The sequence below is a fragment of the Leucoraja erinacea genome, chromosome 3, assembly GCF_028641065.1.
Source record: "Leucoraja erinacea ecotype New England chromosome 3, Leri_hhj_1, whole genome shotgun sequence".
Lineage (NCBI taxonomy): Eukaryota > Metazoa > Chordata > Chondrichthyes > Rajiformes > Rajidae > Leucoraja > Leucoraja erinaceus.
Genome location: NC_073379.1, coordinates 80,803,261 through 80,818,599, shown reverse-complemented (window position 1 = coordinate 80,818,599; position 15,339 = coordinate 80,803,261). Strand labels below are relative to the sequence as shown.

The window sequence follows — 15,339 nt, the reverse complement described above, 5'->3', positions numbered from 1 at the left end:
GATCACATTGAATGGCGGTGCTGGCTCTAAGGCCCAAATGGCCTACTCCTGCGCCTATTGTCTTTTGTCTATTAATGAGTCATTTTAACTTTGTTATATTTAAATACACTCATAATATTTGTTTCTTCAGTGCTCAACAGACAATTCTCATTGACCTTATGGTCACACCATTTGACATTGGATGTTAATGGTTGAAACTCACATATGATTAATAGCATGGCATTCAAATAGAATTGAAGGAAATTTAGGACTATTAACTAAGACTAGTTTTTTATGATAGGCCACAATATGAGAAAATAGACATGGGTTCTTCAAAGTAGATTTTGTTGCGGTACAGGACTTTCTTCTCTCTGTATCAATATTTCACCCATATATAACCATATAACCATTAATAACCTAATACCAATATTTCACCCCTTAGTCCCACCTGCCTGCACTCGTACCATAATCCACTTTAAATGATAATCCTTGAACAGTAAATAATGATCAAACTCCTTTTCACAGCATTCTTATTATCAATGCATTTTCTTTTGAAAATATCTCATGGATCATTTCCAATTCCATTAAATGCGTCTTTGTTGGCTTGGCTCTGCCATCATTACAGATAGTATGTTTGCTTACTAGCTTTTCAAAGTCTTTAAGCAATGCCAGTCAATACAGAACATTTCTACCAATTCCCTTTGTGCTCATATAATCATGCAATCATACAGCACAGAAATAGGTTGTTAAGCCTATGTCATTCATGCCACTGTGAAGTCAATCTATGTTAATCTCATTCGCCCTCATTAAACCCATATATCTGCTTAATTCCTCTCATACTGCCTGTCCAAATCACTTTTAAATGCTGAAATAGTATCTGAATCCTCTACCTCCTCTTGCAACTCATTACAAATATTCATCACCCTGTCTGTGCACAACTTACCTCTCAGATCTTCTTTAAATTTCTGCCCTCTCACCTTACACCTGTGCTTTCTATTTCTAGATCGCCATTCCCCACCTCAGTCTTGGCAAGAAACTCTGACTATCTACCCTATCTATGCCCCTCATAATTTTGTAAACAACTATAAGGTTCCTGCTCAGCCTTCTACTTTCCACTGATAATAAACCCGGCCTATTGAATCTATCCTTATAACCACAGCCCTCCATGCCAGGTAATATCCTAGTGAATCTTTTCTGCATTCTCACTGTTTCTACTATATTCTTGCTGTAGTGTGGGGGTTAGACTGTATGCAATATTCTGACGGTGATCCAAACAATATTTTACGTAGCTGCAACATAACATTACAACTCCTATTCACAATACCTTGGCCTGTGAAAGCAAGCATACTAAATACCTTTTCCACATCACTGTCCACCTGCATTGCCACTTTCAAAGAGCAATGGACTTGCATCTCAAGGTTTCTCTGTACATCAAAAATCCTCCGGCCTCTGTTATTGATTCTATATACCCTTACAGTATTTGACCTCCTAAACCTTGAACCTGCCACCACTTTCTAACTGATGTACGTCCCACTGTATCTTTATACCACCTTCTTTATTATCTACAACTCTTATCAATGTTTGTCACCTGCCTGCAAGCCCACTACATTCTTATACCAGTCATTTATATATATCCTACTACCAATAGAAGACCCAGCACCAATTCCTATGGTACTTCACTTCTTACTGATTTCCAGTCAGGAAAACATTCACTCATCAAATTTTGTACCAGTTTCACCAACACACCTCATATCACTCTGCCTCAACATACTGGACTAACCTATCATGCGGGACCTTGTTGGCTTAATAAAGTCCATATAGACATCTACTGCCTGATGTCATCAATGTTCCTGGTTACTTCACTAAAAGTTCAATCCGATTTGTCAGACATGATCTCCCCTCCAAACCAATCCCTGTCTTTTCAAGTCAACATAAATGCTATCTCTCAGAATTGATTAATAAGGGGGTCACAGGTTATGGGGCGAGGGCAGGTGAATGGGGTTAGGAGGTAGAAATAGATCAGCCATGATTGAATGGCGGAGTAGGTTTGATGGGCCGAATGGCCGAATTCGGCTCATATCACATGACCTTATGAAAATCTTCTCCAACAACATCCCTACTGTGTCTCATTAGTCTGTTGTGTCCAGGCTTACAAGGCAAAAGTATGAGCTCTAATTGTCCAGTATATCACCCGTGGTTAATAACGATGGAAAGTTCTTGGTCTGAGCCCTAGCTATCACCTCCATTGCATCCTTAGTATTTTGCTCTACCTCCTATTTGGCCTTGGGGATTTATCCACCTTAATGTGCTGAAATATGTATAGTATTTCCTCCTAGCAGATGCCCTGCAGAATGTTAGTGTATCCCTCAACTCTCCAGCCTCCTCCCATGTCCTTTCCGGTGAAGACCAATGAGAAGTATTAATTTAATATATCTCTCATCTGGCTCCACACATGGATTACCCTGAGAAGACATATTCTTTCCTTAGCTGTCCTCTTGCATGTAATATAATTCAAGTTGTAGGATTCTCCTTAATCCTACTTGTTAAGGCTATTTTATGGCCCCCTTTTACCCTCTTAATTTCTTTCCTGAGTTTAATCCTATATTCTCTATAGAAATCAAATGACTTGTTTGTTAACAATTTCCCACACCTGGCAAATGCCTACTCCTTTTCCCTGATCAAACTTTCAACAGCCTTCATTAACTTGGTTTCCTTAAACATATGTAGACACAAGGAACTGCAGATGCAGGTTTACAAAAAAAGATTCAAGGTGCAAGAGTAACTCAGCAAGTCTGACAGCCTCACTGGGGAACATGGACAGGTGACATTTTGGGTCGGGACACTCCTTCAGACCTTGTAGCAGGAGATCAAACTATTGAAGAAATACTTCTAAAGAAGGATCTCGACCTGAAACATCACCTGTGCCTGTTCTCCTGAAATACTGTCTAACCCGCTGAGATACTCCAGCACTTTGTCTTTTTTCTCTAAACTTACCATCTTTGCCTCCGAGTCTTATAGGCACATGTCGACATGCTGTCTCTGAACCTCTACCATGATACCAGAATGCTCCGTGTTTCTCTTCCAAAATACGTCTTTTCGGCATACATGGATGATAAGTTTGCATTTACATTTAACACAATCTCATTTGATTTGACAAATATCATAAGAAGAGGAGTCATCATAACATCTGAAGAAGGATCATGACCCAAAATGTCGTCTGTCCATTCCCTCCACAGATGCCTTCTGACCTGTGAATTCCTCCTGCACTTTGTGTTTTTCTCAAGATTCTAGCATCTACAATTTCATGTGTCTCCAAATATCATAAATGATTGTACCTTTGGAGCATTTTCCTGGTTCAACCCATGATTTCATAGTTTTCTCATACATTCAATCTACATAAATATGTTTCTGTACCATTGCCAGAACTGGAAAATAATGTTCTAATATTTTTAATGTGAACACTGTTACCAACTCCCATATTCTGAATTCTCATGCAGTATTATTTGCAATGCAACTACAATAACATTTTGTTTAGAACTTTTCCATTTTATTGTGTAATCCTATTGGGGTAAACAAGTAAGAATGTTTGCATTCTTGATGTACCAATTGTCATTATTATGAATTTAAGATCAAGAATTATTTGCTAAGACTTATGATTTGTGACCCAAGTAAATTGGGTCACCCTGATGAAACATCTTCAGACAGTAGTCAACGCCTAATGCCCCTTTCTCCTTTTCAACATAATTTTATCACTTTTCATTGTATACAATTTTCAATTTTCTTGTCTTGATTATCATCCATTATATGTCAGAATTCAAAGCACTGCACGCAAGTTTCAACATGCATGTTGTATCATAGTGACTTCACAGGCTGGAAATATCCAACACCAGAGGGCATAGCTGTAAGGTGAGAGGGGGAAAAGATTAATAAGGGGTCAGTTTTGTTTCACACAGTATGTGGCGGGGGCCTGGAATGCACGGCCAGGGGTCGTGGTGGTGGAGGCAGATATGATATGATATGATAGTGGCATTCAAATGATTTTTGGATAGGCGCATGGGAATAGCGGGATATGGTCCATGTACAAGCAATTGTGAACAGTTTAACATTTTAACGGCATCGATCGGCACAAATATTATGGGGCAAACGGTCCATTCCTGAGCTGCACCGTTCTATGACTCGTTACATTGACTCGTTTCACAGACTCTATATACGTCATATTCTGTGTGATGTTTTATTTATTGCCTTTCTTTCAAGTTCCAGCAAAATACTCTGCCATGCTGAAGAGTATTTCATGATCAGCTATTGTTTAAGCTTCTTCACCTTTACAATTGCTTCCATGGTCTCTTTAACTTGCTATCATTTAATTGCATCTACTTTTAGCCGAAGGTAAATTATATACAAATGCACCCTTACTTCATTTGAGCTTTATGTTGTGCATGTGCCACCATCTGAACCCTCTATTCTTCAAATATTTTCTTATTTAGTTCTTCCAGTTATTAGTACATCATCTACTGCTCATTCAATTGTTTATATATCTTAGTATCTTGTCCAGAATGTCAAAGATATTCAGTGATAATTTCACAACAGAAGATAGTTAAGTGAAAGTGACGGACACTTCTTATCTACTTTCAGATGAGCATTTGGCTCAACAGATCTAATTTGATGAAAACTCTATACATGAATGTTGTGAAATTGGCAAGGAGTACCGTCTATCATCAACTACCTAGATCATTGTAACATTGTAACCAGCGCATGATCGAAGTATTGCCCAATTTAGACGTAATTACGTGTTTAAGAGGGAACTGCAGATGCTGGAGAATCGAAGGTTACACAGAAAAGCTGGAGAAACTCAGCGGGTGCAGCAGCATCTATGGAGCGAAGGAAAAGTCTGAAGAAGGGTTTCGGCCCGAAACGTTGCCTATTTCCTTCGCTCCATAGATGCTGCTGCACCCGCTGAGTTTCTCCAGCTTTTCTGTGTAACCTTAGACGTAATTACATTTGTTGTTAAACAAGTATTCTAGTTTACCTTCATTGAAACTTCATTTTATTTGAATTTATTTAATTTCCTCTACTTGGTTTTTCAAAAAATGTATAATAAATTGGGGCTCATAGTCGATAAGGATATTTTCCAATATGTATATGTAGACTCTCATATATGTAGACTCTTTGTCTGTTCACAGTGAAAAATTACTCCATGGCAAAAGTCAGAATGAAGCCATCTGGATTAGCTTTAGCTTTAGATGCGCATGCTGAGAATTGATGTCTATTTTGGCAGTTGGAGCATTTTGCTATTTTAAATCAATTTATCTACAGTGAATAGCTTCCATTGTATTTACAGCAGCAATCTGTCTTAACCATGTGCTTGTGATTCTACTTTCAAGCTCTAGCCTTCACTATTGTTCTGATTGTAAATTGCTGTTGAATTTGTAAATTGTAAATTCACAAAAGGCTCCATGCTTTGTCCACAGACATAGCAATTATGCCTACAAGGTGAAATGTGGATTCATTTATTCCCATAAAATTACTCATCAATTAAAACACAAACATTTCACGCTGCACATTGTCAAAGGTGACAATGTGCTATATACTTAGACACAAGGAACTGCAGAAACTAGTTTAGTTACTGACTGACAACACTGGCAATTTCACCTGACTTCTAGTACTTTGTCCTTATTTGGAACTCTTCACAATTTCTGATAGTTTAGCCCTTATGTGATCGCATAGCTTTTATACTATTTCATTAAACAAAACATCATTGGCTTATCTTGGATTTAGAAAATATGTAAGCTATTGTACATTTTGGAACTCTTTATTGATTGAAAGATAATCAAGTTCAAGAATTTTGTGCAAACATATTCACATCATCATTGTCAATATCTACAATGTTATTTACTGTAGAGAAAAGCATTTACAAGCCTTCCATGTGTGGATTGAATGACTCGCATTGGCACCAAGGCTTCCAATGCAACCCACATAAGAGATTAATATACAAACTTAAAGCACACGGTATTGGGGGTTCAGTACTGATGTGGATAGAGAACTGGCTGGCAAACAGGAAGCAAAGAGTAGGAGTAAACGGATCCTTTTCACAATGGCAGGCAGTGACTAGTGGGTACCGCAAGGCTCAGTGCTGGGACCCCAGTTATTTACAATATATATTAATGATTTGGACGAGGGAATTGAATGCAACATCTCCAAGTTTGCGGATGACACGAAGCTGGGGGGCAGCGTTAGCTATGAGGAGGATGCTAGGAGACTGCAAGGTGACTTGGATAGGCTGGGTGAGTGGGAAAATGCATGGCAGATGCAGTATAATGTGGATAAATGTGAGGTTATCCACTTTGGTGGCAAAAACAGGAAAGTAGACTATTATCTGAATGGTGGCCGATTAGGAAAAGGGGAGATGCAACGAGACCTGGGTGTCATGGTACACCAGTCATTAAAAGTAGGCATGCAGGTGCAGCAGGCAGTGAAGAAAGCAAATGGTATGTTCGCATTCATAGAAAAAGGATTTGAGTATAGGAGCAGGGAGGTTCTACTGCAGTTGTACAGGGTCTTGGTGAGACCACACCTGGAGTATTACGTACAGTTTTGGTCTCCTAATCTGAGAAAAGACATTCTTGCCATAGAGGGAGTACAGAGAAGGTTCACCAGACTGATTCCTGGGGTGTCAGGACTTTCATATGAAGAAAGACTGGATAGACTTGGCTTGTACTCGCTAGAATTTAGAAGCCTGAGGGGGGATCTTATAGAAACTTACAAAATTCTTAAGGGGTTGGACAGGCTAGATGCAGGAAGATTGTTCCCGAGTTTGGGGAAGTCCAGAACAAGGGGTCATAGTTTAAGGTTAAAGGGGAAATCTTTTAGGACCGAGATGAGAAAAACATTTTTCACACAGAGAGTGGTGAATCTCTGTAATTCTCTGCCACAGAAGGTAGTTGAGGCCAGTTCATTGGCTATATTTAAGAGGGAGTTAGATGTGGCCCTTGTGGCTAAAGGGATCAGGGGGTATGGGGAGAAGGCAGGTACAGGATACTGAGTTGGATGATCAGCCAAGATCATATTGAATGGCGGTGCAAGCTCAAAGGGCCGAATGGCCTACTCCTGCACCTAATTTCTATGTTTCTATGTTTCTAATTTGAGCCTGGATAGATGTCTTGTTCCTACTCATACAACTGCTTGAGAAGTATTACACATCAAGTTGCTTTTTCTCCCATGATTTTAATCCACAAACCACTACTCCTTACAATGAAATGGTTGCTGCTGGCTTAATTTAATTTCAGCTCATTGTTAAATTAGTGGTCTTGACTTCCAGATGCACAGACCGAAAAATCTGTTAATTCGTTTTTATCAACCCATTCAAATACTTTTTTTTGTTTGCATTACGTTTCAAAGTAAATTTGCCATTAAAGTCAGAATGTTCAGCCAGCATTGCTATTTTAGTGAGTTAGATGCTCCCCATATATATTACGCAGTTAACTAATATTGACTTATGTGTAGATATAAAATAAGTGATTTAAATGCATTAAATATTTTAGGACGTATACAATGGCAGATAATGTTTAGTTTCTGTAATATGTGGGAGTTGATGGAGATCCACAGTAGTCAGATCTGCAGAAACTGTCTACAACTTGAGGAACCTTGGCTGAGAAGGTATGAACTAGAATCCGGGATACAAAGATCGTAATGCATCTGGGAGGGGAAAAGTTGCCTGAATACTTTATTCGAAGAGACAGTCACATACCTCAGGTTAAGATCTGTAAATTGGTCAGTCAGAATTTCAGAAAGGTATAGCTAGAAGTAAAATGGGTAAGGGGATCCAGGAAGTTACATTCCAGGACTCTCAACCTTTGTCCTTTCCAACAGATTTGAGATTCTTGTGACTGCAGGGCAGATGAGCAAACTGACTACATCACAAGTTGGAGGAGTGAACAAAATGTAATAGATTGTTTAAGTGGAAGGACGCTGATATTTACAACCATAAACACGATCCTGAAGGATATGATACATGCCCAGTACCATGGTTAATGATACCACCTCAGGTCAGGAATGTAACAGGGATGGATGGGAAAGATCCAGTTGTGATAACAAAGAAGGAACATGAACAGTTCAGTTCCAAATTTTAAAACAGAATCACAAAGGTGGTAATATCCTACATATCCTACCTAATATCCAACATCATTGCAATTTGGCATATAAATAAGATAGGGGTACTGAATATGTAGCTCAAAGCATAGTGTGAAACAAAACGATTTTAATTCTAGGGATATTGGGTACTGGGGGATGAGGGAACAATTCCATTTGGAAGGGATTCAGTTGAATTGGGCTGGGCCAAGTGTATTCAAATTACTGAAGCAGTAGATAAGGCCTCTAAGTAGCTGATGGTGGTGAGGTTCAGGTGAAGAAAATTTATAAAATTAAACTGAAAAGCCAAACATGATTCTGCCATAAAGTTCAAATAGCGCAATGACACTCAATAAGGATTGAGAACATTTCAGACCTCCTCTTGGGAGAACCAAGACATTGCTCAGGAAAATAAAATTAGAAGATGTATTAAATCATGAGAGGAATAGATCGGGTAGATGCGTAGTCTCTTGGCCGAAGTACGTAAATCGAGTACCAGAGGACATAGGTTTAAGGTGAAGGGGGAAAAGATTTAATAGAAATCAGAGGGGTAACTTTTTTCACACAAAGGATGGTGGATGTATGGAAGAAGCTGCCAGAGGAGTTGGTTGAGGCAGGGACTATCCCAACGTTTAAGAAGCAGTTGGACAGGTACATGGATAGGACAGGTTTGGAGGGATATGGACCAAAAGCAGACAGGTGGGACTAGTGTAGCTAGTTGGCTGGTGTGGGCAAGTTGGGCCGAACGGCCTGTTTCCACACTGTATGACTCTGAGAAAAGGAAATATCAACTACGAAACAAACAGTGAGAAGCATAAAAACATGCTGCAGGAGCTTCTTTAGGTACTTAAAACGAATGTTAGCAAAAGATAATGCTGATTCCCCACTAACAAGAGAGAAAAAAGCTATTGGGAAATGAGGAAAAGACATAAATCATTTGTGTCACAAAAACAGAAAAGGCTAGGAGCACTTATCAGCTCAAGCAACATCCACAGGGAGAGAAGAAGAAACAACATTTTAGGTCAGGAACCCACCATCAGAACTGGGAATGGGAATAAACAAGCATGTTTTACCTCCCAGGCAGGTCTGCAGGGTGGTGAGAAGAGAGGGGATGTCTGTAATGGGGTGAAGACCAAACCTGTGAAATTAAGTGGCAGAAAGAGACAGTGGAGAAGAAAGCTACTAAAGCAACCTTGGCGTGATCTTTGATTCCACCCTCTCCCTTGAGCCTCACATCCGCCATGTCATTAAAACCTCCTTCTTTCACCTCCGCAACATCGCCAAACTCAGACCCTCTCTCACACCTCCCGCTGCTGAAAGACTCATCCATGCCTTCATCTCCTCCCGACTGGACTATTGCAACTCACTTCTCCTTGGCATCAGCTCCACCTACATCAACCAACTCCAACTGGTCCAGAACGCAGCCGCCCGACTCATCACCCACACCAAATCCTGGCATCACATCACTCCAGCCCTCAAACAACTTCACTGGCTCCCATCTCCCACCGGATCAACTACAAAATCCTGATCCTCACCTACAAAGCCCTCCACCATCTGGCCCCCCCATATCTCACTGACCCTCTCCCCCTACCACCCCTCACGGTCCCTCAGATCCACATCAGCTGATCTCCTCTCCATCCACAAGTCCAACCTCCGCAGTTTTGGGGACAGAGCCTTCCCCAAGGCAGCTCCCAGGCTCTGGAACTCCATCCCCCAACTGATCCGCAATTCCGTGTCCCTCACCATCTTCCAGTCCCGCCTCAAGACCCATCTTTTCACCTCTGCATATACTTAGCCCCACGTCCCCCTACCTTTTCATCTGTGCATTAATCGCCTCATATTGTGTTTTGTATTGAATTCTGTCTTTACTTTGTGTACTAGTCATGTCTCTACTATTTATTTCATTCCCCTTACATGTTTTTCCTCTACCTGCTAAATTTTTGTAAGGTGTCCTTGAGACTCTTGAAAGGCACCCATAAATAAAATTTATTATTATGATTATTATAGACAGATATAGATATATAGGCAACAAATCATAAGCTACCACATATATATATATATAGATATATATATGTACGTGCGTGTGTTATATATATATGCTTTATACAGTCAAATAAACAAACAAAAATATATATGTAATAGTGCACACATATATACATACAATTTTTGGTTGTTTAAACAAATAAGCTATGTAGACAAATATGCAAACAAACATCAAAACCAATCCTCATAAATCTATATAGTTCAGAGCCTGTTTGTAGGCTGTAGTGTTTAATAACCTGATGGTTGTTGCGAAGAAGCTATTCCTGAACCTGGATATTACAGTTTTCAAACGCCAATACCTGGCATGAGTGAAATGAGAGTAAGGACAGGGTGGTCTGGGCCTCTGTTGGTGCTGGCTGCCATTTTGAATCACAACATCGATCATTGGGGAGGTAAATAAAATCAAGCCTAACTCAAGTGCAATAGGTAGAGCAAAAGGAAATAGGTCCGGAGACAAATCTAATATCCATAATGAGGTAGCGGGAAATTGGATTGTACCCTAGCCCATGGAACATAGCGATGTAGAGAGTATAGTGACAGATTTTCATATCGTTCAAGGAATCTTGCCTCTAGTCACTATGATTGAAGACAGGGGTTTAGGAGATAATTGATACGCATTCACGAGCTCTCCACGAGACATTCAATGCCGTTGAAAGATAAAACTTCCAAACACAGTCTTTTAATTAATAGTTTCTTTATTGTAGTCGTAAAAACAGTAAGATATTCATCCAAACTACTTCTTCGTTCAAGTACATTTTGATCTTACTCGTAATCAAACTTGTGGATGGTGGAAAGCTGTGATCTCTCCTCCATGCTTCTTCAAACTAAACTAAAACCACTAGGGCATCTACCCACATAATTACAGGCAGATAAAATGTAAAGGTAACTGGTTATAGTTATAACATACTGAGTTAAACTAAATGGCTACTACAGAGAGCAGCCTCCGTGAATCACAAGAAACCCCTTCAACAAAGGATGTCTGGTTATATATAGACTTTGGTAGTTAATCAAGCAGCTGTGACATTGGAAGGCAATTATACATCTGGCGTGCTGTGGTGAAGGTATTTTTGCAAGAGCTGTTCAGTCTTTCAGCCCACGTTACATAATAGATAATCCTATGGCTGGCACAGATTTATCTCTTGCTAAATCTCATCCACTAAATGGAATCTTATAGTTGCCTAAGATTAGGATGACAGGTCTTTATAGTTCATCACATTGAATCATTTTGGAGTGCCGAGCAAGATGTTATTGGTTGATTATGCGATTATTGGTTGGTTGATTTCTTGTAGCTGGAAGTATAGTTAAGCAGCTGCTGACTCATGCTGAAACTGCTGTGATTACATCAAAAACATTTAGGGTGGGTGTCAACATTGCTCAGTAACATGGAAACCACTGCCAATCATTCAATGGCATTCATATTTGGCATGTGAGTTGCCAATAGCAAGTTGGATCCACTTCCAAGAAAGCCTGAATCTCTATACACTGGAGGGATTTAAAGGATGTTATGTTATCTCCAGTCAAACAATGATTAAAAGATAATCAGATCCCTGTCAGGTTTCTGATATCATGTGATGATTGTATTTTTTATCATGCTGGCACACCCATTGTTCTCTCCATTCAAATGCTGTGGTATTTTGATTCACAAAAAAATAGGCTAATCTGTTTTCTGCTTCCTGTGCAATATAATGTTTCTTCATAAACATTGTCTTCTTCACTGAGGTGCAAGGGTCAAAATAACAAAATGCCCCAAGGGAGATGGATCAGCAGGGGTGTAGGGTGGGGGACATTTCTAAATTGGCAAATCTGACTCCACCCTGGCCGGCTTTGGGTTAAAGCAAGACAGTAGTGGCATTTGGTATTGATGCACTCTTGGTAAGTGAGGTGGTCAACTTAAGGGCTTGTCCCACTTAGGCGACTTTTTAGGCGACTGCGGGAGACTATGCAGTCGCCACATGTTCGCGGGTGGTAGTCGGGGAGTCGCCTTCATGGTCGTGAGGAGTTCCCGCATTCTAGGAACTAGTCGCGGCCTCATTATAGACGCCGTGAATTTTTCAACATGTTGAAAACTTAGCGGGGATTAGAATGAAGCCGCCACGGAGAGTAGCGAGAATTCTCATGCTGTAGGTGGGTCGCCAGGAGATCCTAATGAGTTGCGAGGAGGTCGAAGGTTCTCGGAGGTTCTCATAGGTTGTAGCCGGTGCTGACCGGTGAGTTTCATTGGCTCATTGGGAAAAAAAAGGTAAGCAGTAGTTTTCAGAACTGAGGATATCCGACCGGTAATGTTAAATGTCCGTTGAGCTTCACAGCCGTGTATCTCTGGCTTCTTAAAAGTTGTCTCCAATCCTTCCCCCTCCTCTCCTCCCCCCCTCTTTTATAAGACTTACCGCACACTGTGCTTTAGCTGTCTTTTTACAGCACCAACCTTCCTGTTCATCGCGGTGTGTGTCTGTTTCACTTTGGCTATGCACCGTGACATTTTTAGACAGCACTCCCCCCGCTTGCCCTTTCCCCTGCCTGCATAACGGGCTGGTGAAGGAAGCGATGTATTTGCATGTGCGTTTCACTCTTGACAGTCACCGTTCCCGTTGTTGGATTTGACAGTCGCCGGCAGTCCGCTGAAAAATCGCCTAAGTGGGATAGGCCCATGCACCGCCATTCAATATGATCATGGCTGAGTGGGATAGGCCCATTAAGAAGGAGGTTATGCAACTCCGTTTTTATTTCATTAAGGTTTGGTAACTATAATTCACGGGTTTCAAGAATACTATGTAGTCCATGGCCTATCCCAATGGAGAAAATAACTTTGCACGCATCTTCTTGCGTAAGGTAGATCCTATTCGGTATGGCATCTCATGGTTTAAAGTTGCCCCTGTAGCTCTTGCACAAAACCCGGTGTGAACCTCCACATTTGATAGCTTGTCATAGATTTTAGAGCTGAAGATTTAGGTGCCTCTTTCTGGGAGATCATATTCAGCTATGATATCATCCAAAGTCAGAGTGGCTGCATGCAGAAAGTGAGGAATACGAATTGCTCATATTTCTATGTATGTACCTTGGCAGTATTTCCTTGTATTCAATCTTGCACATTCCTTGCTTCTCTGCTGTGTTTTAAAAGGCTCTCTGTCATCTAACCTACTCAATCAATTTAAACTTTGAGCACTAAAAATGAAAAGACACAGGGAATGCACACTAATGAAGTATGAAAGTTGTGAAATGTTGTAGTTTTCATCATCCATCTGCACACTTGTGCCTATTTACATGCTGAAGGTTCTGGATAATGAGTTAATTTATCTCTCATGCAGCTGTAGCAATGCAAGGTGAAGGTGGGGAGAGAGAGAGAGAGAGAAGAGCAAGAAGAGTGAGAGAGAGCATGAATAAATGAATAGTTAGAAGGTGCTGGAGTAACTCAGTGCATGAGTCAGCATCTCTGGAGAACATGGATAGGTGACATTTTGGGTCAAGACCCTTCTTCAGAGTTAAATCAGGAAATTAATAGGTGAGAAAGAAAGAACAAAATTGCAGCTTGAGATCAACTGGAACACAAACAATTAATATGTCCAAACTTCTGCATCTATCTTAAATTTGTCCATGGGTAGTTCTACAAAAGCAATATGTTCAATGACAGTTCAATCTATGAATGGTAATGTTGATAGAGGATGCTGGGGTGTCGAGATTAGTGTCACAAAAACGAGACCTCAATGTGACCTGTCTGGTGATCCTTAAATCCTCACACACAATGTATGGGGAAACCCATGTTTTCAGGTTTCTCAACTGAAAACCCCTTACTCCAGCTCATAGTTCCCTGCCCTGTCGATCACAGGACAACGTGTGCTTTGGAGCAGTGGACTGTTCCTGCTACAGGATGTCTGATACCTTTTTATTCATTCAGAGGATGTAGACGTCGTTTGAACCTCTTGAATGACATATAGTTAAATTGTCTAAATCCTAGCAAAAAGGACAAGAATCAACAATCAGTTGAGATTGGGGTGGCTGGAAACCTGCACTTAGCATGAACTGTTTTTAAAGAAAGGTTCTTCTGGGGAAGTGATCAGAATAGCATTTCCTTTCAATTGATCTTCAATGTTGATGTGGCTCGCTGCAGATTGTTAGCTTAATGTGAACAATGCACAAATTATACGATTTCATCTCGGTGGCTTGGCTGTAACATTTAACTTTCCGGAAAAATGGAAAACAGGTCATCTTCAGGGTACGAGTGACGAGTTCATGGATGAATCTGTACTTGTAAGATAGGTAGGATGAAGTTGTCAGATGCTGCAGGGCTGTAATGTCTAAAGTAAAGCCTAAAGACATCTTTTAGTTTTAGTATTTTAATGTTTGAGATAAAGCGTGGAAACAGGCCCTTCGGCCCACCAAGTTCACGCCGACCAGCAATCCCCGTATACTAGCATTATCCTGCACACTAAGGACAGTTTACAATTTTAACCTAAGCGAAAATCAACTACAAACCTGTACGTCTTTGGAGTGTGGGATGAAACTGGAGCACCCAGGGAAAACCCACGAGGTCAAGGGGAGAAGCATCTATGGAGCGAAGGAAATAGGCCAACGAAGGGACCGAAAGTTCAGAATGGCTGGAGGGGGTGGGTGGGGAGGGTCTTTGGGCCAGAAAGGAGACAGGGGGAGGACAGGGGAGGTGCAACTTCACCCGTACAGACAGCATCCGTAGTCAGGATTGAACCCAGGTCTCTGGCGTTGTAAGGCAGCAACACTACCGCTGTGCCACCCTGCCACCCCATGGCACATCGTTTGTGGAAACTCAGTTTGCAGCAATAGCATTGCATCTTGTAGAGTTAAATGTCTATGTATTTATTTAAATATGTTGCTGGATTTATGATGTATACCTGTTCAGATTACAAACAGTTCTCAGGAACGGAAATAACCCTGTCTAACCCCAGGGAGGACTGCACAACCAGGGAAGACTTGTTGCCATTACTTTTACGACTTACAAGCCCAAAGAATTTTATTTTAAAATACTTACATTGGGCTTTATTCAGTATAAAAGTTGGTAAGCATGTAAAAATCAAAGCAGAGATGCATCTTTAAACAAAGCCTGAAACTTCACAAGGAATAGATGAAATATGTTTCCCACACCAACAGAGGGACAGAGCTGCTGCAGATTGATCCCACTGAGAGTAGTGATGGATATATCACAATGGTGTGCTCTCTGTTTTTCCA

General features: G+C 40.7%; 2 protein-coding genes across 4 annotated transcripts in view; one reads left to right on the top strand and one right to left on the bottom strand.

The window, feature by feature from the left end:
• The window catches only part of LOC129695774 (uncharacterized), a 321,989-nt gene extending 312,398 nt beyond the window's left edge, over window positions 1-9,591 (bottom strand). Inside the window, exon 1 of the mRNA XM_055633073.1 lies at window positions 9,371-9,591. The gene's annotated coding sequence lies outside the window, so the exon portion shown is untranslated. The remainder of the gene's footprint in view (window positions 1-9,370) is intronic.
• Window positions 1-15,339, top strand: part of rorb (RAR-related orphan receptor B) — a 203,297-nt gene that overhangs the window by 164,234 nt on the left and 23,724 nt on the right. The gene's annotated exons all lie outside the window — the stretch shown is intronic.